The sequence below is a fragment of the Ascaphus truei genome, chromosome 2, assembly GCF_040206685.1.
Source record: "Ascaphus truei isolate aAscTru1 chromosome 2, aAscTru1.hap1, whole genome shotgun sequence".
Classification (NCBI taxonomy): Eukaryota; Metazoa; Chordata; class Amphibia; order Anura; family Ascaphidae; genus Ascaphus; species Ascaphus truei.
Window position 1 is genome coordinate 354662714 of NC_134484.1, and position 26486 is coordinate 354689199.

Genomic DNA, 26486 nt, shown 5'->3' on the forward strand with positions numbered 1-26486 from the left:
CCTGAGTTAAAGACATGCATAGCCACCAAAACCTACTCCCACAATGAAGAATGAAACCAAACCTGGGGGGTTATTCATGAAACTGCGACTGTGCAGAGCAAGGCAATATCCCACGGAAACTCCCATCACGGCGGATGGGAGTTTCTATGAAATAGTCCCCCGAACTGCACTGCCCCAGTGTAATGAATAACCCCCGTAAGGTGAGCAACTTCCTGCTTTAACACGCCATGTTTATTGGTCCAGGCATAGGGGAGAGCAGACAGTAGACATTTGCTAGGTTCCTGGCACGGAATTGTGCTGCGGTTGGTGAAAGATGCATTACAGCGCTCGACGTCACACTTTGCAGCTGCCCCAACCACAAAATACAATTTCACTTTGCAGGGAAGGAAAAGGGGAAGTGTCTCTGCCCTTGTGCAAGACTTTATCAGCCGTGCTCCTTTTTCTGGTGGGAGATCGGTAACCCAGACTCGCCAAACAAAGAGGAATTTATAAGCACTGAGATTCCAGGTCTTCATTTAAGACCCTGCTTATAGCAGCAATCTAACCCCCCCCCCCCCACCTCCTCCTTCTGTCCCCTGAGAAACTCCGAGGCTTAACTCGTATAATGTTAGGATCTTCGTCCCTAGACCAGCAAAAAACTGCTGTATACAGAATGTATTGTGTTTTATATAGCACCAACCATGTTGCAACATTACAATAGGAGGTGAATATATTACAAACAATGGGAAGAAGTTTCACTAGTAAATGAGAACATAAGACCCTGCCCCAAAGAGCTTACAATCTAAGTGTTTATGCTGGGAGATTTACAGACACATTAGAAGTAGAACCGCTGTCGGGATGTCGTAGCAGAGGCGTAAAATGGCTTATGAGCGGGCGCTTTTAAGAGGTGGCTTTTCAGCAGGGCTTTGCATGTGAAAAGTGAAGGTACGTGACAAATATTGAGTGGAAGAGCGTTCTTTAAAACAAAAAAACAAAAAAACTTGAAGCATCAATCCCCCAACAGCCTATATGAGTGTAACTCCTGTAATTTAAGTATCTTGGCCGCTGAGAATGTCATACTACTTAAAAAAACAAAACGGTGGTAAAAACGTTAGTGTATTGGGCTCTGGAGAGCGTTTCATTTTAACTTCCCAGACACTTAATATTTCAAAGGCTTCAATCTCCGGAATAACGTATCATTTAAAAAAAAAAAAAAAACAGCTGTGGCAAAGGCAAGAAGAGACCGCTGCTTTTAAACTTAGATTGGGCTGAGGATGCGATCACTGTAGTTTCAAAAACCATTTAAATGAACTGCACAAAGAAAGAATGAGGTCCTGTTTGCTGTTCGTATAATAACAAGACTTCTCAAAGAACCGCTCAAATTAGTATCAGGAAATGCATACAGTATGCAATCAGAGTGTGTGACGTTTGCTTCAAGATATAGTACAGATTCAGAAAGGGGAATTTACTGTGATATCTGATGGGGTCCCAAGAGGAAATACACATGTACTCACATGATATGTTAGGGTTGTCTACTGAAGATGCAGTCCCAATGAGTAACACGTGTTGGGGTTGCATCTGCTTGTCATGAATTGGGGTGAGTATTGATAGGTTGTAGCAGACACTCTTCAGAAACCAGAGATCTAAAAAGAAATGATGCAGTTTGGTTGAAGACAATCTACATAATGGCTAATACAACACAAACGAGGATTTTCTGGCTGGTTAAATAACAGAAAAACACGCAAAAAGCGAAATATCTCTAGAAAACTGGTGGTGCTGTAAGGATGTCAACCAATATAACAAATAAATACCTAAAAACCCAATGTATTCACTGGGGAATTTACAATAGAGGATAAGATCTGTGATGAAAGAAGGTGAGATTGTCTTTCTTTTTTTTTCTTTTCTACAGTGCTCCAGTGAATACAGGGTTAAACGTACTGGGGATTTAAAATGGTAGAAGCTATCACAGGTACTAAGCTACCGAAATTTATGGAAGGCTTAACCAAGATGGTGTAGAGGGCTTGTTCTGCACTGTAATCTGCTTTATTTTATTTGCAACAAGACCGTTTTTTGGGGCGAGTTTAGCCATTAAGCTGTGCACGTTTTTTTTCTTGACCTATGTTTGTGTTTCTAAAGTCTGGGACATTTGGGGGTGTGAAGCAAATGGGAATGCACATTGAGGGGATTGTAAGTTAAACTGTGATTAATGGCATTTTTGTGCCAAAATTGCCGTTTTCGCAACACGTTTGATGAAGTTCTGTCAAAATTAGAAAATGTGGCCAAAATTCTGAGCAGTGTAACATTTAGCAAAATATGTCATTCGCTTTTTCTAAACAATGTGCAAAACAAATTTTGAAAACCTGTGTACTTCAGAGAATGAGACCTCATTAGTTCAATTATAAATGCAAAATATTGATGGCAGTGCTATTAATGCATTGGCGAGCAACCGGGGGCACCCTGAGGATTCACCTGTGGCGTCAAACCGCTGGCCTCCCCAGCAGCCCTCTCTCCCCAGTACAGAGGAAGTGGAGATGTTGCTGGCATGGATTGCAGCGTCTCTGCACTCCCTCCGCTGCTTGATACCAGAGCGCTGATAAATACTGTAATGCTCCCTCCTCTCCTGTGCTAATCACTAGTTCCCTAGGAGAGGAGTGGGGCAGTATCCACCAGTGCCCCTGCATTAAGCAGCTGACTGGAGGGGATGCAAACAAGCTCTTACCAACAGCTGCAACGTCCCGCCTGTGATATACATACGTACAGATGTAGCAGATGTCATTGCACCTGCTGGCGTGTTTGCCCTGCCTTTTTTTTTTGCATTCAGCTAATACCTTTTGAATGGCAGTTGTGTGTGTATGTATGTGTGTATGTATGTATGTCTTTATTTATATAGCGCCATTAATGTACATAGCGCTTCATAGTAGTAATACATGTGACAATCCTATAATTAACTACAAATAACAGGTCATGGGAATAAGTGCTTCAGACATAAAAGTAACATTTAGGAAGAGGAGTCCCTGCTCCGAAGAGCTTACAATCTAATTGCAGTTGCTCCCACTGGTGTGAAGTGTCTAGGTGCAACATGCCAGCAGGAGCAAAAAGTGTGTGTGTGTGTGTGTGTGTGTATACACACTATATTGCCTACAATTGTGTTAATGAGATTCAATCCAAATGAGCGAGACTTGCTAGGTCTATGTTAGTGGTGACTAAGTTATTGTGGTATGTGTACCAGCGTTACATGTACAGTAGCTGAGTGTTTTACAAATAAATTCAAATGTAATGGTCTAGCAGAGTGACAGAATTCAAATATAATCCAAAGTATAGGATTAATTGAGCGACAAGAGTAAGTATGTATTAGCACAAAGAAAGGAGTTGGTGTGTTAGATGTGTTGGCGTGACCACATAAAGTATAAAGCAGCATGCAGTCATCGAAATTAGGTCGTAATTGTACCAGAAATCGCCGGCGACACCGTGTGGCGTGACGCAGCGCGGCTTCAAAGCAATAGAATCCAATGAAAGCGCACATACCAATCGCGACGGTAGCGCCGCGACGTGCTGCAAAGCTTCTGTCTCATGAAGAGATCTGAGATTTTGTTTTTCAGACGACGGCCGCAACACGTGATTGCCTCGGGCCAATCACAGGGCATCTTAAACTAACCAATCACAGGCCCCAATATTGTAGCCAATCGCAGTGCAAGCACACAATGTTAATTTTGCCAGACAACATAAAGTTTTCTATTTCACATGCTGAGCATACAGGCACCCAATACATTACTATGGATAAATGAGATATTGAACAGTTTATTGGGCTGGTGTTCGAATGGCAATCACTGTGGAACCAACTTATGAAAAGTTATCATGATAGAAATGAGTGACAAATTGTGGAGAGAAATTAGTGACATAATGAAATTACCAAGTAAGTACATTGGCCTTTTATATTGAACTAAAAAAAAAAAACACCCCCCAAAAAAGTGTATATACATTATGAACAAGGTATAACAATATCTATTAAGCTCTTTTAACATAATATATGTGCTGTCCATTAAAGGAAGTACAGTATTTGTCAAAACCATAGTGTTAGAAATATTAAAGTGACCTATGTGCAAATTTTTTATTTTTTTTTGTAGTTGAAGTGGTCAAAAATAAATGGAAGAATGTCCGCAATTCGTATCGGAGAGAATTGAAGAATTGATTAAATGAAAGGCTCCACGGTCTGCTGGCCCAGGACCAAGCAGCCAACAATACAATTCAACCTGGCCATATTTTTCAATTATGTCCTTTAAAAAAAAAAAAAAAAAAAAAGAAACAGATGACTCCAGCCAGCTCCTGCTCAAGTTTGAATGACATCACCGTGAACACTCCATCATCAAGTATTCTGCATGCCGAATCGCTGAGTGAGGCTGCATCATCTCCAGAGGCACCACCAACCCAAAAAAGGAAGTTAAAAAAGCGACCAAAAAAAGTTCCGATATAAAACAGCTCCTACTCCTTGAGGGGAAAAAAAATTGGCTTTTATGACGATGCCAAAAGCACGTGCTGGTGATGATGTGGACTATTAGTACAGTCTACTACCTCACATGAAGGAATTGGGAACAGTAAAAAAAAAGTTAGAGCTGCGCCAAAAAATGAATGCACTTGTGATCAAGGCAGTTCGTAACAATAAAAAAAACTAGTTGTGTTTAACCACTGTTGATATGTTCATCTTTGTAAGCACTTTTGTAATTGTTGTTGTATTGTTTTTAATGTTTAAAAAGTTGATTTGTTCTTGTTTGCACTTTCAAATGATACATTTTTATTATAAAAATGTAAATCTTGTGTGTTCCCCATTTTCTTCACGTAAACTATTCATGGGATGAACATTTGTTTGTCTATTACCTACAATTATCATTCATGAACCGCATCATTTCATTCTCATCAAACATCTCCATGTTTCTTTTGCTGAAGCCTGTGAGGAAGTGTGGTACAGGAAGTGACGAACTGGCCTTGTCTCCCTGCAGTAGTGCTACAAATTGCTTTTGCATATGCACATGTAGCGCTGTTACGATGATGTCACCAGATCGCTCTGCAGTTTCTGGTATAATTGAGGCCTTAAGCCGTGCCTATAGTGCCGTCGATGGTGACGGCGACACGACGGGTGACGTCGCCACCGGCGAAAGTTATATTTCGCCGGGCGTCGTCGTCGCGTAATTCCGGCAATGTGACTGGTTCAAGGGCCGCCACGTGACGTGACAGACCTTGAAAAATCACATTTTCCCGGCTACCAGTTTTGTTGCCGTCGCACCGTTGTGCGCACGCGCCGGCGGCGGCAATGCTTTTGTTTTCGGGCGATGTTGCGTCGCCGGCACTATAAGCACGGCCTTATACTTGGTCTAAGCAGTCATGCCATATGTAGCAGTGACTGGACGAAGTCAGTGTGGTAACTCTGGCACAGCCAACAAAGTATAAGCATATAGGAGGTAGCAGAGTGATGGTATAACACAGCATCCGATGTACTGGGCCACACAAATTTTTTTTTTTTTTTCTTCCTATAGTTGTTTTTTTTTTTTGAGCCAAAACCTGTTACTAGGATGTCTTTATGTGGGCTAATTGTTGTGGCCTGTAGATAATCTATTTATAGCCTGTTTATGGTCCATGGTTTGTATTACTTTAATGTTTGGTTAGATATTGAGTTAAATTATCGATATATAAGTATGACGTTTTAAACCTGAGTTATCTACCATGTATTGCCAATATTGCAAACTTCTATCAATTCTTTATGCTTAAACTTATCCTCGGATTATATTTACTCTAGGCCCCACTTTTTTTTTTTTTTTAATTTTTTTACTAAGGGCTAATGGATTCGAAACATGCCTTAACTTATATTTCTGGAGGTTAAATGCATTTTCACTCATCAACTTTATTCTCCTTGTACAACTGCATTGTATATTGTATAGAAAAGCAGCACTCATTTATTCAATGGGCAAACCTGCCTGGGTGCACTGACAGTAAATAAAATATAAAAATGTGTGTGTGTTATATATTTTTTTTTTTTTTTAATTTTTTTATTTACTTAAACCGGATAAACGTTTTGGTCCTGTTGAGGACCTATCTCAAGATCAACTCAAAAATTGAACATATAAAGATTAATTTTATTGAGTGACAATACTGAGCATTTCTATAAGGACTACCATTTGGTAGAGACCTAGGCTGAATTGATATACTAATACCAGAGGGTTCACACTCTGTTCATTGTGTATGGTTTTTAAGGATGAGTTTGCAATGTAATAAAGATATTTTATTTTTTGTGTTTATAGCTAGGAGATTCTCTTTTTGAGTACTTCTATTATTATATATAATAGACAGGGCAGCTGGCACTCCAAATACCAAGAACATTTGCGGTGTATATACAGAAAAAAAGCAATCCACCCCAGCAGGAGCGGACACAGGACAGCACTCAAAGGTAAGTAAGAAAACTTGTATTGCAAGTAAAACACAGCACAAACATGACCAACGTTTCGGTCCTCGTAGGACCTTCCTCAGGGTGGTGCTTGAGACTACTGGCCAGTGGATCCCTTATATACCCCCACACCCAGATGACTCAACCAGGATAGCTGATTGGTCGTGCACCCAGTCCCATGATCAGTCCCAATTGTTGCTGAAGTCGCACTATGGCTGTCATCAATACTGCTGCTCAGTTCAGAATAATCAAGGATATGCATGCAGTACCACCAGAGCGCCACTGCGGGGGAGGAGAGCGTTCTCCGTTTCCATGGTGCCGTGCTGCTAGGAGACCGCGACGCCGTGGTCCATCGAAGAAGACTAAATGGCTGGGCATACTGCGCGTGCGCGGCCTCAACACCAGCAAAATAGGCAGTGCGGCGTATCACACAGTCAGGAGGAGCGCTGGCCATCCCTCACATCTGGGTCATGTTGATACTTGGGGTATCATCTAAATATACATCAGGGAAATCATCTCGTATACATAAATATGGTAATGAGCAGGACATCAGGAGGGATCTCCAAGGGCACTGGAATAAAAAGTGTAAAACATAAGTGAACATAAAGTGAGGAGAATAAAAGCAAAATTTACCATGAGTGCGGGCTACTAAATAAAATGATCATTTCCGTAGTATGGCTAAAGAGGGAGATTATAATTTCATTAAAAGGCCATTTGAATATATACGAAATGGCCACAGCGGCCATAAGATTATCACAGCCAGGGAAGGCAGTAATGGTAAACTACTATAAGTATATAGAATAGGTATTAGGTCAGTGATGGTTGCACACAGAACATAATGTGGGAGGAAGGGAAAGAGGGGAGGTAAGCAACAGAGGGGGAACAAAAGTGGAGGAAGAGAAGGGAAAAGAGGGGTAACACAAGGGGAGGAAAAAAAAAAGGGAGAGGGGAAAATAGGGAATGTGGGAAAAGAATCAACAGAGGGCAATAAATCGTCCATAACAGAGATCAGCAAGAGGATGTTAAAGAAAGCACCCTAGTTTAAAGTCCTCATTGAGACCCTTTGGGGCCATTGTATTAAGCTCAAAAATGAGCCTTGCTTCCAACTGTAGTAATAATCTGTCCCTGTCGCCTCCTCGTGTTGGCACTGCACTTTGCCGCCGGTAGAGTTTTCAGTTTGAAAACTCCCACCGCACAACCCAAATTTGCGCATGCTCGTCGCATCCACTTCTGTCTGAGTTCACCCTAAAGGGGGAGGGGGATTGATATTTTAGACATGCAATCATCATACCAGTTAATTTATCTATTTCTTCAATCAGCAGTGATTGTATTGTACAGGCATACCCCGCTTTAAGGACAGCAAAGTTGAACTCCCTACCTGCACCAAAGCTGTGCAGAAGCGGGGAGACTATAGAGCCTGTTACAAATGCGTTCTTTACATCAGTTATGCACGTATATGATGATTGCAGTACAGTACATTCATCGATAAGGGGAAAAAAGGTAGTGCTTCACTTTAAGTACATATTCGCTTTACATACATGCTCCGGTCCCATTGCGTACGTTAATGCGGGGTATGCCTGTATTGTAGTAATGATGTGACACTATTTAACTCCTTTAAAAAAAAAATTTTTTACCAGTATTTGTTACTTTGGGGAAAAAAGGAAATCTACTGTAACTCTCTGTTAAACAAGAATGATTAATTACCTTGCTTTGCAAGCTTATTATGTACACTTGACATTAGACCTTCTTTAATTTGCATGAAATAAAAAATGCTGGAGAATAATTGACTGACTTGAATGTTTGTGCCTTTTTAACACACAAGAGCAAAGTGCAACTGTTCCCTCATTATACCACACATGTAACCTCTTTGGTGTCAGAGAGAGCCGAGACAAACGTACAGTGGCTCTTTTCAGGATGGAGAGAAGGGGTTTGCACCTTCCCATTAAATGAGAAATATCTAGGAATTCAGAGTTCTCTAAAATATTTAGCAAAGAAGAATAATGTAGGAAGAAAATGCGCTAAATGTAAAAAAATACTTCAAAGTGCACATCTTTTAATTGTAGCATAATCTCCATGCAGAAGGGGCTTCCGTGCCTCAAAACTTTACCCTTGCTCTCTGCTTTTATGTTGAAATATATAAGGGTTTGTTTCTTAAAGAGACAGTCCAAGCACCACTTAAAGCTGCAGTTTTTATTTTTTTTATTTTTTTACTTCAATAGTTTCATGTGTGCAATCACTAATTACCTAAAGAACTGTATAGCTGCCAGTCAATTCGTTCTCCATGTATTGATCGGCGAAATTTGGTGACATAGTTAGTGAAGGGATCTGTTTATATTCTGCTTGTCTGTCAGTGGATGCTCATGAATATTCATGAGCAATCTTGCACTGACATGTGCTAGAGGGAGGGCAGGGCTGACAAAGGGGTGTGCCAGGGCTTGTGACAGGACATGAAGGGGCAGTGCCTTAGCAAATGGCTGTTAAAATAGAATACAAGAAAATTGGTCTTTAAAAGTTGTTGTTTTTTTAAAACAGAAAATGCTAAAAGTATTTTTTCTTACTACAGAACTGATTTATTAAAAAAAACACACATGCAGGATATTGACTGAACTGCAGCTTTAAAACTAAAAAAACAAACAAAAAAGAAATATATATATATATATCTCCTTTGATTACCTTTATTGAAAACTAATTGCCTAAGCTGCCAATCGATTAGTACTCTCGTAATCGCTCAGCAAAGATCCGGCTTCCCAGGGTTCACTAAATGACTGCCTTTCTGTTTCAATCAAACCTTCAGTCAGTGTATCTCTGCAGCAACAATGTATCTTTATATTACCACTGTAACATTATCTATTGTTACAGTTTGCAGCTCAAACTGCTGGGAATATTGGCAACAAATTATCCCAAATGGGAAAGTGTTACAAAAATGTTGCACTGCTGGGAAGGTGGCTAAAAGCCGGCTATAGAAATCAAAGGATGTTCAGACATCCCAGGGGTGGATGGTACTACAATTCTGCTATGATAGTCTCGGAAACACGTTCTCCGCTAACCTAATATAATAATAATAATTAAAAAAAAGCAAGACAATAGCCAGGAGGCATTAGCTGGTCCGTTGGCTTGTTCAGTGGGTTTGGCCACGTAGGAGACGTGCTCTAGAATTCCTGAAGAGAAGTGTGGCTCAGAAGATTGATAAGCAGAGGATCGGCCCCTCTCACCCTCCCCCTTCCCACCCTCCCACCCTCCCCCTTCCCACCCTCCCACCCTCCCCCTTCCCACCCTCCCACCCTCCCCCTTCCCACCCCTCCTGATTTAGTCTGATTATCATTTCTATATGTATATTATTTGTACGACAGGTGTGATTTTCATGAATACGAACCTATGTACTGCTTGCAACATGTCAAAAACCTCAAACATTTAAGTTAAAAAAAGGATGTTCAGTATATTAAAAATTGAATTGAGTTGAAAAAAAATATATAGTAAGTATCTAATACTACAGAATTGATTTTATGAACAAAAAAACACCTGAAGCATCCTGCATGGATTGCTCCTTTTTTAAAGCAAGAGTTGGCTCCTTTTTTAAAGCAAGAGTTGGCTATTTACTCATATTGTGGTGTTCTCCAGGAACTACAAATGGGTAATGCTAATAGCGAGTATCTCCTGTGATAAACGTTCGAAAAAACACCAGAATTAAATGTACACATAGGCGTGTTCCTATCTGCCACAGAGCGTTGTAATCACAGGTCTATGTCCTGAACATTAGGAAACACATTTAGAGGTAAATTTGATATAGTCCAAAGAGGTCATTCAGGCTGATTTCGGCCAAAGATCCCCATAGACTTCAGTGGAGATTTTCAGCTAAAAACAGGCCGAACAGTCACATTTAGAATGTACCCCTTTTTTCACTTTTTACATAAGATTGAAGCAGGGGGTCCTGAACCCCATTCATTTTGGGGACCCCCTGCTTCTGAAGATACTTGGCTCCGTAGGGGGTGCCGGTAGATGCTCCACTCGGCTAGCAGGGATCATGTTATGGTGGAGTTTCAAAGCTCCCGCGCCCTGCAGGCCAATAGGAAGCCGTGACGTCATCACGTTTGGCTTTCTATTGGCCCGTGTGACACGGGCGCTTTAAAGCCCAGCTAGCTCAGCTGAGCGGCTATTGGTACCTACTACAGATGCAAGTATCTCTGGAAGCAGAGGGCCCCGGAGCTGAAATGAATGAGGTTCTGCGCTAGAAACCCCTTGCATCAAACCTGTTAATAAATAAATATATATATATATATTATAAAAAAAAATATATATATATATATATAATTGTTTTTTTTGTTGTTTTTTTAATCTATCTTGAATTGCTCTTTTTAAACTGCATTGCTTATTGGAGGGACATGTTTTATCTTCTCTGAAAGTGCCCATGGTCCTTTTGTATAGTGATAATGAGCATGATAATACATATTCGCTTCTGCATCTCCCATAGTCCTTCATATTCATCATGTTCATCTTGATGCCCGAAAGGTAAAGGTTGTGTGCATGTCGCTCTCGCATGCCATGATAACCACTTTGCTGCCAATAGGGATCTTCGACAAGTTTAAAAAAGATGGTATGAGCCTTCCCGACAGTAGTGGTTTCTTAGATGGTATGAGCCTTCCTGCCACTTAGTGGTGTTTAGAAGTTAATTGGCTACAAAGGCGTTCAACATCTGCACTTATTTGGGGTGCACCTAGTCCTGCTGTTGGGTGTCTATCCTCTACGGATAAGATGTTTTAAATGGTATATTCATCTTTAGTTGCAGCTAATATACACATGATATTGTGTTCTTTATATTATTTAGGAGGAATATAACGGTGTTGTCCCACTTATACAATATTTTGTGTTGGTAAAGGAGAGCACCCTGTCTTTGAATGACCATCCCACTTATACAATATTTTGTGTTGGTAAAGGAGAGCACCCTGTCTTTGAATGACCATGCTCAATAGAGTCAGAAGTTGTTCACAATGCACTCACTTTCAAGCATTTTAGTGGAAGTTTGCACATGTATTTACTACGTGTTAAAGTTTTTTTGCTCAGTTTTGAATAGGGGATGCCAGATGGAAGCGGATAACCGGGGATAAATGGGAAGGGTGGTGTTTACTTTTGGGTGCGTGGATTTGAAACGGCTATACTTAATAATGTTTGCGTTCCAAAATGACCAAAGTTAATAGCATTTCGGCAGCCATGTTTATTGAAAGAAAAGCATAAATTTCGCTTTAAAACTGAAACATATAGCAAGGTAGGCTGACTATGATTATAATATAACAGACACTTCATGAGGCACAGAGTAATTTCCTTTTATCAAAATATGTAAATAGTTTTGATGCAAAATACAAACATTTAATTATCCTGTTAATCTGATGCACGGTTTCAAAGCCAAAATCAGCATAACCAGTGCTGGACATTTTCAATGCATATTACTGATTGGTTTTCTTCACTGCCAATGTTTTGTGTGCGGAAATTGAATGATTTTGCATTCAAGACCTAACCCTTTTTACATTACGCATGCTGTTCAATTCAAATCTATTTACTGTTCTGTTCTTTACACTTTTGAGAATAAGTGTTCCAGAATTTATTTGGCAACAGAGAACTTTTAACAGAGCTGTTTGTGCTGTAGATGTTAAGGAGGCAACTAATTAGTACAGTCCTGGGAAGTATGCAACACATACATGGGATTTGGCCTTTGACCCATCTTCACGAAAGGGTGCTAAGCTTTAGCACTCCCTTAGCGTCCATTCATTTTGAATAGGAGGAAAGCTGTGCTAATAAATAAACAAAATTGTGGATTTAAAAAAAAAAAAAAAAAAAAAAGTTTAAGTGTAATATTGACTTTTGTTGATAAATAGCAAATTCATTCCTCGCTAACACTTAACAGTATTTGTAGCGTTTACGCCTAGTTTGACAATTGTCACACAACTTTTTTTTTTTTGCTTTTGTGGTGCACAGAAAGATTTATATATTTTTAAAACCATTTCAATCTGTACGTTAAACGCAGTGAATATCTCTGGTCAATAAAAAAAAAATATATATTTTTTTTGTTTGATGCAGTTTAGCATTTGGGCGTACACGAGTGCAATTAAAATGAAATGTTGACAATTTGGAGGTAAAAAAAGCCGCATGCGACGCTTGTTGTTTAGCAGATCTCTTCAGGACTGCAGGTTTAATGAAAGATGGCACTGCAGTGCAGCACTCTGCAACTCAACCCCCTACTCAACATGCATAGGACCCATTTAACAATGTAAGTTGATGCATCGTTAACCGTGAGAAGTGCGGTAACGTACAGTAAGCAATTAACCAATTCCCATTAAAGCTGTAATTCAAACTGTCGTTTAACAAAAAAAATAAAAAAATGTTTTTCATTCAATATGTGCATCAATACAATCTGCACACTGACAAGTGATTTAGTTGGTGATTGATCCGTTCTTCTGTAATCGATCGCTGAAATTTGGCTGGGGGTTCACTAAATGCATCTTGGGTAATCTTCGGCTGCACTGACAGCCAAAGTTGTGTGAGATAGATCATGTGACCAGGCAGGCACTAGATTGAATTGGTTCACTGCTAGAGAGAGGGCAGGGCTCAAAAAGGTGATGCTGTTCCAGAAGGGGAAGGGGACGTGACTTTGTATACGGTTGCTATGGGAACAAAAATGGCTGTTGCATTAGAATACATTAAACATATAGGATATTGCTTGAACTGCAGCTTTAATGTGGATGGAAATTGATGCAATGCTGTCCGTGTCTTAGCCCTCTCTCCACAACACTAAATAGGCCCTTAGCTGGAGAACTGGGCTGAAAATACAATGCAGTTGTGTTCCCCCAATCTGTGGATGAGATAGTAACCAACGTGCGAGACTGTAGTTTCCATACCTTTTCTCTGAGATGTGGTTTGACCTATGCCTGTCATTTATGAAAACAAACCTCTTGAACGTTCTGTTATATTTCCATTGCAGAAGTGTCGTTCCCATTATCTTCTTTCTGAATATCCTACAGATCACATTGAGGTTGTTTATTGTACCGCTACTGACTTTTTCTTTTTTTTCTTCTGTTCTGACGTTTAATAAAAGTAGTAAGGGCTCGCCACACATTTCTATATAGTAGTTTAGGGGGTGAGACAGTGGAAAGGGCAGTATGTGGTCAACACTGAAGCAAAATGTTAGAAAATATGGTTTTGGTCTGAAAAAATCTGAGTTTATGGGGAGGATGGAGTGTTAATATAATATAATATTTATATAGTTAATATAAATTAATATAAAACCGAAACCTGTTTTTATGCTTCTTGTTGTCGGTTTCATACAGACGAGACCACGAGTATTCTAAAGCTTGCCTTAAATTAGCCCGGTTACATTCTGGGTATGTGCTGGGTGTAACCTGGCTAGTTTAAGGCATTTCTGTATTGACTAATGACCCATAGGATTAATACAGCAGGGGTCCCATTCAGTTTGAATGGGACTGCCAGGGACCCCCGCTGTTAATCTGATGGGCCATTAATCAATGCAGAAATGCTAGGTCATGTTTAAGGCATGTTCCTGGGTGTACCTGGGTCTTTTTGGTGATTGCCACTGGTTTGTGTTAGAATAACCGTGGGCACTACAGTATATACTGTACCATTTACTATTTACAGAACATACACAGCAACATGCTTCTGGTATCAACCTTATCAGATGTCCACTTCTAGAAATACAAGAATTGGACATTTTTGTGCCAATTTTTCTTTATTTTTTTTTTTTTTTAAATTTGATTTCAAATAGTGAGACTCTCTTGTAGTTTACAGTCCCTATTCAGTTAGCAGTTGTCATCGTCCCCTTCCTTGGGAAGAATTAATGCCCATTCAACTGTATCGGGCTTACATCTCAATCAAGGGTAACACTATCTCACTGCCTGTTGAATGTGGTCTGTGAGAGCATTGATGCTGAAAATGAGAAGACCGATAACTAGATCCATTTCACCCACAGTTGTGTATACTTATTTGTTATATTTTCAGACATGCAACGTTTGGTAGCTTTATTTGTACAATGAAGAAAATTAAAAGAGGCGCCTACCCTCCCCCCTCCCCACTTTTAACATGGGGGGCGAAGCAGGGGGTTCTGGAGTTTAACCATGTTAATTTCCGCAACCTGGTTACTGGGATACATAGGACAGACGGTACTTTCTTGTATTTAAGTAACTTGTGACTTGGGGCCCCTAGGATGACGTAGGGGCTTCCTATTGGTCCGCTTCACACAAACAATTTAAACTTCCATTTTGTTTCCTCTTGAGGGTAAGGTGCCAGCGCTACGTGTAAGGCTGTCTATCTTGGGAACCAAAGGGTCTCCGGAGCTGAAAATTGTTTAAAGAAGAAGAAAAAACAGCGATGGTGCTGATACAATGGCTTTTTGAGCTGCCGTGAGTAGAATGAATGGAAGCCTGAACATTCCTCGTTCCGTTCCATACTGCTGGTTCTAGATGGTAGCTTCATTTGTTATTTATGTTGGTTGTTCTACTTTTGTTAATATTATTTGGCCTGTTACTACAATTTTGTTTTTATAATTTTGAGTTTGGTTTATTCTTCCTTTTGCACCTTTTGGGGAAAAAAAAAACATTCTGATAGGTGTTAAAGCCTCAAGTGGCTGAATGTTTCATTATAATATAGGACACAACATATTGGGCAGATTGGTCACTATTGGCTTTACCAACTTGTCCATGAGTCAGTTAGCCAACCTTTTTTCCCTTCCATTTTTTTTTACTTCACGCTCATCTGCTTTGGGAATCCCTTCCCTGTTAATGTTTCAACCATTGTGAAGATGTTATTTAGTTGGCTTTGTTTTGTCCACGATCAGAATGCAGGAACCCATTCTACAGTCACATCCTCCCGTACATAGCAAAACTGCGACCTGCGATAAGAGTGCTTTAAAAACAGTGCAGGTGTACGATTCCGATCATAATTCCAAATAGGATTCCTGCCTAAAGAAAACCAATGCAAGAATACTGTGGTTAAATTAAAAACCTACGAAAAGGAGTATATAATGGTATATCATTTTGTAATATTACTATGACTATATCCCTGCGAATACTCTGAAAAAAAAACAAAGCACAAACATACTGTAGCATAACATCTTTTATATAAAAAAAAAATGCACCAATATAGATTGCACTTACAAATTAATAAATATAATCACCTGGTATATAAGGAAAATCGTGCCCGGGTGATAGTCAGCATCCCACTCTGTCCTCTTTATTGGTAGCTCCTTTGCCCCTCCACCGACCGCAAGCTCTTTCCTAATCAAAGCATTCCAGCATCACTGCAACCAGTCGCCACACCGCTGTGCACGTGTTCCGTCCGCTGATTAGAGAGGCAGTGACGTACCACTCCACATGGTTGGGGATACTCTGAAGTGGGTCTCAGGAGGACTCCGGGTGTATGAGACCATTCACCTTGCTTAATCCTACGCGTTTCACCAGACATTGCCGTTTCGTCAAGGGACAGTGAAGTTGAAAAAGCCACGGTCTTGGCCACCTGCCACATATTGTTGCTACTTGCCTGCCAGCTAGTGCATATATACACACACAAGCTACTCCCCCACATAGTTTTCCTGTTACCATGCTATATTATGCCACGGCAATGAATACTTTATCCAGTTCTCTGGTCTTGCCACTCATAGAAAACCATAAAGTGAAGTAAGCAGGTACCTAACTTAGGGGTTACACATTAAGCTGCGATAGTGCTGATGAGAGCACTATTGCACAGAAGTTCCTATTGAACTTAACTCATTGACTTGATGTGAGTTGGAGTTTGTACAATAGTACCCCGATTTGCGGTATCACAGTGCAATGAATAACCCCCTTACAATCGTTACTTAACCGATTTCGTGATAAGACTATGAGCAATATTTACAGCATGGCCTTCGTTCATAAGACACCTTGTAGTGCCCATTCACTTGCATTTGTCATAAGGTGTCTTACAGAATAGCACTGCTTAGTAAAGTAAATATGAGCCCTTGTGTTTGCAGGTTGACTGCCAATTTATTCTTTGTTGTTTTATGTAAAGTAATTTTGATCCCATCATTACTCAAACAAGTGAAGTACAATAATTCTGTGATTAGAAGTTAGAATTAAAACAGCCATGTTTTGCAGGAAGGAAGAATATATATGTGTGTGTGTGTGTGTGTATACATACACATATATATATACACACACACACACACAGTTGTGTGAAAAAGAAAGTACACCCTCGTTGAATTCTATTGTTTTACATATCAGGACATAATAACAATCATCTGTTCCTTAGCAGGTCTAAAAATTAGGTAAATACAACCTCAGATGAACAACAACACGTGACATTACACTGTGTCATGATTTATTTAACAAAAATAAAGCCAAAATGGAGAAGCCATGTGTGAAAAACTAAGTACTCTTGCCTTTTAAGTTATGGTGGGTGAAAAAGGCGATTATATACACTGTTACAGCCAATCCTTTGCTTTATAGTTCCTTTCCCTCCAGATTGTTAGGCTCATGTCCCCTTCCATTTTATCTTCTTTTCTCCCCTGTTTTTATATACAGTACTATAATAAACTTTGTTATTTTTTCTATATACCTGTGTGGTTTTTATAGGGACCTTTTGTTGTTGTCTTATATATATATATATATATATATATATCTCCCCACCATTATTAAGGTTATGGTGGGTAAAAAAAGTGACAAAAACCCTCCACAGTAAAGCATAAAGCAACTGTAAATATTACTGTATGTTCATTTGCATGTCTTAGACAGGTCTGCAACCCTGTCTTTCCCCATTATCGCCCAGCATACAGCGCTTCCACTGCAGCAAGGGATTCTGGGAAATGACATTCAAATGAGCACTCAGTGCCACCTTTTGTCTCGAGCTCGTGTGTATGTATATATATATATATATATATATATAATCGAAAGGTTAGTGCTAGCTGTGGTGAATCTGATTGGTCCTCAGCCTCTGGCCAATCAGATTGGTGGCTCTGACGTCACCCAACTGCCACTCTCTTCCCCCTCGGCGCCACACACACACACACACACACACTCTGTTCTCTCCCCCCGTCACACTCACCCTACCTGCACCGGCTCACGGACGGAGGGGAAGCACGGCGCGGCCCTCCTGCCCCAGCCGCCAACGCTCACTTCCCTCCCTCCCCGGCGCTCACTTCCCTCCTCGACGCTCACTTCCCTCCCTCCCCGGCGCTCTCTTCCCCCCCCCCGGCGCTCACTTCCCTCCCTCCCCGGCGCTTACTTCCCTCCCTCCTCGGCGGGGGGGACAGGCAGTGGGCAGGCAGGCTTCCTCCTGCAGCTGCCTCGCGGCGCCAAGTGGCTAAGATGGCGGCGCCCGGAAGGACCCCCTTCCTCCTGCAGCTGCCTCGCGGCGCCGAGTGGGTAAGATGGCGACGCACAGCGGACAGGCGGGGGGTGGTATTCAGACAGGAGAGAGGGGGGGAGTCAGTCAGGAGAGAGGGAGTCAGGATTCAGTCAGGAGAGAGGGGGGAGAGGGAGTCAGGAGAAGGGGGGGAGAGGGAGTCAGGAGAGGGGGGGAGAGGGAGTCAGGAGAGGGGGGGAGAGGGAGTCAGGAGAGGGGGGGAGAGGGAGTCAGGAGAGGGGGGGAGAGAGGGAGTCAGGAGAGGGGGGGAGAGAGGGAGTCAGGAGAGGGGGGAGAAGGAGGGAGTCAGGAGAGGGGGGAGAAGGAGTTTTGAGAGGGGGGAGAGAGGGAGTCAGGAGAGGGGGGAGAGAGGGAGTCAGGAGAGGGGGGGAGAGGGAGTCAGGAGAGGGGGAGAGAGAGGGAGTCAGGAGAGGGGGCGAGAGGGGGGGAGAGGGAGTCAGGCGAGAGGGGAGAGAGGGAGTCAGGAGAGGGGGGGGGGAGAGAGGGAGTCAGGAGAGGGGGGGGAGAGAGGGAGTCAGGAGAGAGGGGGGGGAGAGGGAGTCAGGAGAGAGGGGGGCGGGAGAGGGAGTCAGGAGGGGGGGGAGAGGGAGTCAGGAGAGAGGGCGGGGGAGGGAGTCAGGAGAGAAGGGGGAAGCCTGAACAGCTGTGAAGAGGGGGGGAAGGGAGTTGAGAGGGAGGATGGGGGAGCCAGAACATTACATCACGGGCAACGCCGGGTCTATCAGCTAGAAATATATATATATATATATATATATATATATATATATATATAAACCATAATACTGAGTTAAGTTATGGTGAGTAAAAAAGTGACAAAAACCCTCCACAGGAAAGCAAATATGCAAATATAACTGTATGCTCATCTGCATGTCTTAGGCAGGTCTGCAACCCCACCCTTCCCCATTATCACCCAGCATACAGCACTTCCACTGCAGCAAGGGATTCTGGGAAATGACATGCAAATGAGAACACAGTGTCACTTTTTGCCTCAATAACCATTTTTAACATGGTTCCCTATAGGCTTAAGCTTGCTGCATGGTCACAGCTTTGAGCACAGCCAGGGTTAAGGTGCATCCCCAGAAAACCACCCACAGACAGCTGTTTCGACCTTGATGGGTCTCATCAGTGTGGGGTTGATTTTACTGGGAATGCAAGAGAGGCTATGGGATAGGCTAAACCATAATACTGAGTTAAGTTATGGTGAGTAAAAAAGTGACAAATCAAGGTCGAAACAGCTGTCTGTGGGTGGTTTTCTGGGGATGCACCTTAACCCTGGCTGTGCTCAAAGCTGTGACCATGCAGCAAGCTTAAGCCTATAGGGAACCATGTTAAAAATGGTTATTGAGGCAAAAAGTGACACTGTGTTCTCATTTGCATGTCATTTCCCAGAATCCCTTGCTGCAGTGGAAGTGCTGTATGCTGGGTGATAATGGGGAAGGGTGGGGTTGCAGACCTGCCTAAGACATGCAGATGAGCATACAGTTATATTTGCATATTTGCTTTCCTGTGGAGGGTTTTTGTCACTTTTTTACTCACCATAACTTAACTCAGTATTATGGTTTAGCCTATCCCATAGCCTCTCTTGCATTCCCAGTAAAATCAACCCCACACTGATGAGACCCATCAAGGTCGAAACAGCTGTCTGTGGGTGGTTTTCTGGGGATGCACCTTAACCCTGGCTGTGCTCAAAGCTGTGACCATGCAGCAAGCTTAAGCCTATAGGGAACCATGTTAAAAATGGTTATTGAGGCAAAAAGTGACACTGTGTTCTCATTTGCATGTCATTTCCCAGAATCCCTTGCTGCAGTGGAAGTGCTGTATGCTGGGTGATAATGGGGAAGGGTGGGGTTGCAGACCTGCCTAAGACATGCAGATGAGCATACAGTTATATTTGCATATATATATATATATATATATATCTTATAAAGTTACTAAGTGCGCTATCTATCACAATAAAACCAGAAAATGTACCATACAAATACTGCCACAGTGTATGCACTATACACAGTAGTACTATATATAGAGTAAAGAGAAAGAACACAGGTGCAAATAAATGGTATACTACTAAAATATAAAATAATTAATTAGACTGGGGACATAATAGATGACCATGGATTAGAGTCTCTGAAAAGAGAAAGCAAAATATGGTGAAAGTACGTTTGTATTATAGAAACTGCACAACAGTAGAGAGCTACTTACAAAGTAGCAGATAAAACAGGCATATAGGATATTATAATCCTCTCCTTCCAGCTGCTCGGCGGTCTGCCCTGGCTCCACGTAAGACGCTGGGTCTCCGTGTGTCGGTGTGCGTCTGTCCACCACTGCCTGTGGGTTTCTCCCGACCAGCCCTTAGTCCCGCGAGATCGTGAGTGTGACGTCACGTTTGGAAAGTCCGTCAGGGCAAAGTTACGGGGGATATTGCCAATACAAATGATCTTTGATGTATAAACTGCTGACAGTTCAGAGAGTAAGGAACGCTAAAGGAATCTTCTTAACCTCCACCCTACGCGTTTCGACTTAATGAAAAGACTTCGTCAGGGGAATATATATATAATTTTTTTTTTTTTACCTTTTTCCCCCACCCCAAGTAAGATCATATTGCTACCGGTGTATTCTGGTGCGGAGGCACCAGGACAGGCTCTCGGTTATGATCCTTAAAGCGCAGCGCCTCCAGCCGGTGAGGATCCTGGTGCAGCCAGGATGATCCGCACTGCCAACTCAGGTAGTGGCCCAGTCAAGTAGCCACAAAAGATGGATTCAACTGGGTCTTTATTAGAAGCATACATGTAGTCATGACAGGCACATTCCCTGAAGTAGTACCCACAGGGCTTGAGGCCCTGCAGGCCCCTTCTCAGCTCCTTTACCCCCTGATTGGATAAAGGATAAGTGCTTCCACTCCACAGGGGGAGGGATGAGAGCTGCTGACTTCTGGGAGAGTGTCAGTTTATGTACCCCAGGGGAGGGACTTGTAACCCTGCCCCATAATAGGGCAGGTCTGATACTGACAGGCATCACATCATGGGCATGTGACCCAGCCATCAGAGAGGACTACAGTTATAATCAATAATCAATAACTCTGTTACAGCAAATCAGCATGGGGTGCACATTCCTGGCACATCTAACAGTGAAAGAGTTAAATTAGTGTTGGACCGGGTCCTACTTAAAAAAAAAAAAAAAAAAAAAAAATGGGTAACAGTACCCGTCCAAAATCACATGATCTACCCGGCCGGTTACCTGGTTGGCACTTACCCGGGGGTGGAGGAAGACGGCGGCAACATCTAGGCATGTCAGCAGAGGTCCTGTGGCGGTGGCAGCATCAGCAGTGTGTGTTCAGCCCGCGCGGGAGCTGCAGGACTCCATAGCAGTGTGAGCTGGGGAACTATGTGACCGGAGCAGGAACAGAAGCGTTCCTATTGGACAGCCGGCTGTCCAATAGGAACGCTCCTGCTCCGGTCACATGGTTCCCTAGCTCACAGTGCTATGGAGTCCTGCAGCTCCCGCGCGGGCTGAACACACACTGCTGATGCTGCCACCGCCACAGGACCTCTGCTGACATGCCTAGATGTTGATGCTGTCTTCCTCGCCTTCCATCGCGGATAGCAGGTAAGTAATGATGTATTTTTCAGCTAGCCTGACATTACCCGGTGCTGGGCCCACTTCTCAGTTGCAGGATCCGGGTAGCTGAAAATCCAAAACGCGAATTGCATTCCACAGCAGACACGGAGCTCTTCAGTACAAACTAGTTTGTGTATTGCTTTCTCTTCACATTATTACAGAGAGAGAACGTGTTGGGAAGTCCATTTGTAAGAAGTGTAGCACCCTATGAGAAGATTCATCGTAAGGGTGTAGCTGTAATGCAACTAGCACACACACTTTCCATTTCCTGTGTAATCCTCACACTAATGCTATTCACAGCATGTACAGGTGTGTGTGTGTGTGTGTATATATATATATAAATATATATAAATATAGATATAGATAGATAGATAGATAGATATCTTTCTGATGCATATACAGCTGGCACTCGGAAAACTAAAAGTTAGACCGAAGTGTCCATCTCTGGTAGCAAGGAAATGACCAGCCCCCCCGCCCTCACTGCATTAGAGGTAATGTGGGGCTATGCCCTCAGCTCTACCTTTTGCTTCTCCTCGTGTTTGTTTTTCTGACTGGAAATGATTCCTGCCCTTGAGTTCAAAAGGGGAAGTAATTTAATATGTACAGTTTCTGGCTTCAATTTATTCTGTCCCTCTTTCTCACTGGAAAAAAAAAAATATACGGGCAGAAGCACAAGCCCTGGTTCTGACTTTTATTGTTATTGGTACAATTGGTTGCAGCTGCAGGGTTTGCAGGTTGCCAGAGCTGTGGTCCTCTGAAGACCTCTGTACTCTGAAACGAGACCTGTACTGACCCTTGCAGCATGTTTTTGCCCGTGTTGCTATAAATAAAGGAAATTCTATTGCACGGTTTTATTTAACTGACAATGCTTTGGACACTAAACCACATATTTCTGTAGCACACCATCTTGATGCTCGCAATGTACAGCATTAACCGTCCACAACCCTGCATGTAGTCCTATAACAACACAGGGGTCGGAAAAGCGATTTCTTTTACCACTGCTCTGATAGAGAGGCCTTGCTGGGTGATTTTACACGGGGTGGTGCCAGTGGTAGGTTCTCTATATTTATCTTTCATGTGCTACATCCATGCAAGCCACTGGTTGTTTATGGGTTGTCTTGTTTTACCCTTTGTATTGAGGATTCATTCCCAAATGAAGAGCTTGCATATATGTTTTTTTGGTGCCTGAGAAATAGGAAGATAAATAGGGAGATAAAGTACCTTGTGCATAAGCAGCTGACGCCAGATCTCCGGCAGGATGCAAGCAAAAGTCCAATAATACGCCAGATTAGCTGCTCTGGTAACTATATGCATGTAGCTCCATTGCTAACCATTCTCCAGGCTAGCAATTGCCTGTTCTCATACAGTTTCCCACATTGTCTACGCTTTCTGCAGTTTCAAGGTACACTTAACATACAGAGAAGGGAGTACTGGGGTACTGCAGGTGTATCACTTCAGGGAGCTAACATTACATTCAGAACTGTATTTGTTTATAATAACAAAGACGATAATGCCTAAAGAAAGGAAGGAAAACAAGACCTTTCCAGTTCATAAAGCATGGTAACGATACCCAGAAGCAGCATTGTACATGTCATTTTTGGTGAAGTTCCTTTCTTGCTTGGCTGTAGCTAACCGTGTAGTGGTGCTTGGGACTCCACTTGCTCCAAGTGCACTCAGCCAAGAAGCTAATACGGAATACAACAATGTCACAGAAAGTCGCAGTGTGATCCTGTTTTCTGGATAATGTGCAAATTATGCCTCAGAATAGGGTAAATATACTTTAGGAAATGTAGCTGGGCACTTTTGTTAAGATATTCAGCTTTGTGATAAAGACACAAAGGACCATATTGATGAAGGGATGCTAGGCAATAAAGCCCTCTGGTGCCGGACGATACCTTCCTGCCCATTCATTTAAAATAAATGAACGTTAATGTGTCTTCTTGCATAACAGCGCTCTGTAATTATGGGTCAGAGTGTTACTTTCGGAATTGAGACACCTTTTATTGATGCTATTTTCTCTTACCAGTATCGGACCTCCCAACATTTCAAAGACCCGATACGCTTCGATGGCCGAGTCAGGAGCAATCAAATTAGCATGTTTTCGTTGCAAACTGCTCCCTACACACACTGAAACATAAAATACAAATAACCACTAGGCAGCTAGATTGTAAGCTCTCTGGGACAGGGATTTCCTTTCCTCTTCTCTGATTTTGTTTGTTGCACTTATTGTATTATAATTCCATGTATTGTCTCATCTGTAAAGCACTGAGTACACTGTGGGGGCTATATAAATGAAGACATATACATACATGCATACATACGGATCTGGCTGAAATGTTTGTGTATACAGTACTATATATTGTATACAAAAAAACAGAAAACACAGCGCACAACGCTCATAGTGTATTAAATGATATCTTTAGTAACCAAAGTATAAGGTAAGTATTGTGCGTACATAAAGGTTAAATTAAACAAGCATTTCTGGGTTATATGTTACCCAACACCAACGGACGCCTGTGATGGTCTCGTGGCTCTCTCCTTCTCACTCCAACAACCTCGGTGTAGGGCCTGGAAAATCTCCACTCCAATCGCTGGTATTTTGCCTCTCGCCTTAGGGTGAGGCTAGTGCAGTCTTAGCAGTCCAGAAAAACGACCTCCGCTTGTCTGTGTTAGGCCCGTCACTGCATCAATCTCCTTTGCAACGGGGCAGCGGAGCGCACGCTGTTTCAGCGTCCTGGTTGAACACTTCCGGGTCTGTGACGTCACAAATGCCGCGAGACTTCGTCGCAAGTCTTACAAGACACCGGATCAGTTCTCTGGGAGTGCTGGGATACAGAGGGTTCGCAATATTCTTAGTCCAACGCGTTTCGAAACCGCATGGGTCTCTTCATCAGGGAATAAAGACTAATCAGTCTATTGGCATTTAAATACCCCTCGTGCGTCACTCATTGGTCCCTCTATTAAGGATTTAAACCAATCGCAACGCTACGGGGAGGAGTCACAAGAGCTCCATGGCAACTGAGAATGCATCCTAACAAGACAAACTAAAATCAACTTTATTTATACAAATATTAACAAACAGTATATAAAAACGGTGACTCTAAAATAAAGAAAAAAGAATTAGTACACACTAATATAAACAGATGTAATTGAACTTATATAAAAAATCTATGCATACCAACAAGAATATATTTGAAGAAGAAGCACAAGCTAAAAAACAATGAAACTTAAAACCATAAACTACAGTTATTATGGATTATAAAATCTATTGAATAAAAATATTTTATTAAAATCTAAAAAAGCCAGTTTAGAAAAAGATGTTAAAGATAAATACAAAGCTACATCACCAGTATTCAGTAAAGGGACCATATATCTATATCCTCATTGAGGCCTCCCGGATATAATGTGCCCAATTTATATATCCAGAAGGTCTCTTGATAGGATAAATCCTTAACCCTATCCCCACCCCACCCCTTGTGGCCTGTTCTATGTAGGGCGCACTAAGCGCCAATTAAAAACGCGTATACAGGAACATATACGTAACATAAAGAATGGTCTGTTAACCCATAGCCTCTCCAAACACTATGCCCTACATCATAACAAAGACCCCGTGTCCCTGCGCTTTAAGGGTATTAAACATGTCCCTAGGAGCAGAAGGGGTGGGGATAGGGTTAAGGATTTATCCTATCAAGAGACCTTCTGGATATATAAATTGGGCACATTATATCCGGGAGGCCTCAATGAGGATATAGATATATGGTCCCTTTACTGAATACTGGTGATGTAGCTTTGTATTTATCTTTAACACCTTTTTCTAAACTGGCTTTTTTAGATTTTAATAAAATATTTTTATTCAATAGATTTTATAATCCATAATAACTGTAGTTTATGGTTTTAAGTTTCATTGTTTTTTAGCTTGTGCTTCTTCTTCAAATATATTCTTGTTGGTATGCATAGATTTTTTATATAAGTTCAATTACATCTGTTTATATTAGTGTGTACTAATTCTTTTTTCTTTATTTTAGAGTCACCGTTTTTATATACTGTTTGTTAATATTTGTATAAATAAAGTTGATTTTAGTTTGTCTTGTTAGGATGCATTCTCAGTTGCCATGGAGCTCTTGTGACTCCTCCCCGTAGCGTTGCGATTGGTTTAAATCCTTAATAGAGGGACCAATGAGTGACGCACGAGGGGTATTTAAATGCCAATAGACTGATTAGTCTTTATTCCCTGATGAAGAGACCCATGCGGTTTCGAAACGCGTTGGACTAAGAATATTGCGAACCCTCTGTATCCCAGCACTCCCAGAGAACTGATCCGGTGTCTTGTAAGACTTGCGACGAAGTCTCGCGGCATTTGTGACGTCACAGACCCGGAAGTGTTCAACCAGGACGCTGAAACAGCGTGCGCTCCGCTGCCCCGTTGCAAAGGAGATTGATGCAGTGACGGGCCTAACACAGACAAGCGGAGGTCGTTTTTCTGGACTGCTAAGACTGCACTAGCCTCACCCTAAGGCGAGAGGCAAAATACCAGCGATTGGAGTGGAGATTTTCCAGGCCCTACACCGAGGTTGTTGGAGTGAGAAGGAGAGAGCCACGAGACCATCACAGGCGTCCGTTGGTGTTGGGTAACATATAACCCAGAAATGCTTGTTTAATTTAACCTTTATGTACGCACAATACTTACCTTATACTTTGGTTACTAAAGATATCATTTAATACACTATGAGCGTTGTGCGCTGTGTTTTCTGTTTTTTTGTGTGCTTATAGGGGGGACTAGAGCCATCCCTGGTGTCACAGCTGCAGACGCTCCATCTATTTTCAATTTACACACAAGGTCACCCATTTTATTGTATCACATTCATCACATCACTTATTTATTGTTGTTGCGCACCTTTTCTTTGTCACCTTTGTCACTATATATTGTATGTCTGGTCTGTGCCAGTTGTAATGTGTTGCAGGTTCTCTGGCTGCAAAGTGGTTAAGGGCTGTAGAAGTTCATATGAATTTTACAGTTTTATAGTGGATGGAAATGGCATATAGTTTTTCCACTGAAAAAATA

The 26486-nt window shown here is 41.9% G+C and overlaps 1 protein-coding gene and 1 long non-coding RNA gene across 4 annotated transcripts in view; both read left to right on the forward strand.

Moving 5' to 3' along the window:
* Positions 1-26486, forward strand: part of PLCL2 (phospholipase C like 2) — a 217978-nt gene that overhangs the window by 37952 nt on the left and 153540 nt on the right. The window lies entirely within an intron of this gene.
* Positions 2857-4659, forward strand: LOC142487487 (uncharacterized). The gene is made up of 2 exons (XR_012799241.1): positions 2857-3892; positions 4104-4659. It is a non-coding gene; the product is annotated as an uncharacterized LOC142487487 (long non-coding RNA).